At 36.9% G+C, this 1,723-nt stretch overlaps 1 non-coding gene across 1 annotated transcript; it reads left to right on the top strand.

The window, feature by feature from the left end:
- The first annotated feature begins 609 nt into the window (after positions 1-609).
- Positions 610-716, top strand: LOC139878891 (small nucleolar RNA R71). Its single transcript, XR_011769753.1, has one exon. It is a non-coding gene; the product is annotated as a small nucleolar RNA R71 (small nucleolar RNA).
- Positions 717-1,723: the final 1,007 nt, after the last annotated feature.

The raw sequence follows: 1,723 nt of genomic DNA, 5'->3' as shown, positions 1-1,723 counted from the left end.
ACTTCTACTAGATTTGACTTTTTCTCTTCGGTTTGTTGTGGTGGTTTATATAAGCCAGGTCTTTGTTGATTGAAAGTGTTGTTTTGAGTTGGTTGGTTATTCGGACCTTGTTGGTTGTATGAGTTATTATTGGGTCCATTTGGATTGTAAAGAATGTTTTGATTTCGATTAAAGTTTGGCCTTGGAAGTTGATAATTATTTTGATAATTATTTCCCGGCCTTTGGTTTATGTAGGAAACATTCTCTCGTTGTTCCATCGTTTGCTCAACATTACAATCTTTCGTTAAGTGTGGTCCACCGCATTGCTCACAACTGATTCGTATTGCGTGAATATCTTTAGTCATCTTTTCCATTCGTCTCTCGTAAGCATCTATTTTTGCGGAAACAGAATCAAAGTTATGGCTAGAATCGGCTCTAGCCGCTTTAGATGAATGAAAAATATCTTTTTCCTGATGCCACTCATGAGAGTGAGATGCTGTGTTATCAATGATCATGTGAGCTTCGGTTGCGGTTTTCTTCATAATGGAACCATCAGCTGCTGTGTCGATGTCTTTTCGTGTGGCGATGTCGACGCCTTTATAGAAAATTTGCACTATTTAAAAAGTATCTAAACCGTGTTGAGGACATCCTCTCAACATCCTTCCGAATCTTGTCCATGCCTCATATAACGTTTCATTTGGCTTTTGCACGAACATGGAAATTTCTCCTTGAAGTCTCACGGCTTTAGATGCCGGAAAGAATCTTTGAAGAAATTTCTCAACTAAAATATCCCATGAGTCAATCGTTCCTTCAGGTAACGATTCTAACCAATCTTTGGCTTCTCCTTTTAAAGTCCATGGGAACAACATAAGATAAATAGTTTCATCCTCAACTTCTCGGATTTTAAATAGATTACAAATCCTATTAAAAGTTCGAAGATGTTTGGTTGGATCTTCTTTTGTTGTACCACCAAACTGGCACTGATTGGTGATCATGTGTAGGATTTGTCCTTTGATTTCAAAATCTGATGCTCTAACATCTGGCTGATTAATGGCGTGACCTTGGCCCGTGCGTGTGGCTCTCATTCGGTCTTCCATACTTTGAGGTTCTGTTACTTCCATAATTGAATTTGTTGAATCCGAATCACTAGAAGATTCTGATTTAACTATTTGTGGTTCAGGAGGAATGATTAGTGGTTCAGGATCTTGGAATTGTCCTTGAATATCCTCCGGATTCTCAGTTGTGAAGTCGGGTTCAAAAAATAGATTATCGGAAATTTGAGTTGGAGAACTTGTTCGACTAGATGATGATTCTAAAGAAAAATCAACGGCAACAATATTGGCTAGATGCCTTGATCGAGTTACAGGTGGTGAATGTATGAAAGGTGGTGAACGTTTTGCTCGGTGCATTCACTGAATATCTTATTAGTTATAAAAATAAAAATTATATAAGTTATCAAATTAATAGACTTTTCTGATTTTGCCCACGTTTCAAATAGCCAATAGATGCAGTAGGTAGCCAGGACCCTTTAAATCGGAAGCCCACAACTCGCCACTAACAAATCCAACTATTACTACGAACCAGAAAATTTGGATGTCTATCAATTTAATCGCTTAAAATAATTTTTCGTTTGAAATTTTAGAGAAGAAATAGAAAATTCTATGTCCTAAAAACTAGAGCGTCGAGAAATAAGAAAGAAAAAGATTGCGTCGAAAAACGTCGAAAAAATAAAAGGTCAAAAAAT

Source organism: Rutidosis leptorrhynchoides, chromosome 11 (assembly GCF_046630445.1).
Source record: "Rutidosis leptorrhynchoides isolate AG116_Rl617_1_P2 chromosome 11, CSIRO_AGI_Rlap_v1, whole genome shotgun sequence".
Lineage (NCBI taxonomy): Eukaryota > Viridiplantae > Streptophyta > Magnoliopsida > Asterales > Asteraceae > Rutidosis > Rutidosis leptorrhynchoides.
Note: the sequence above shows the minus strand (reverse complement) of the source record. Positions and strands in the feature narration are given on the sequence as shown.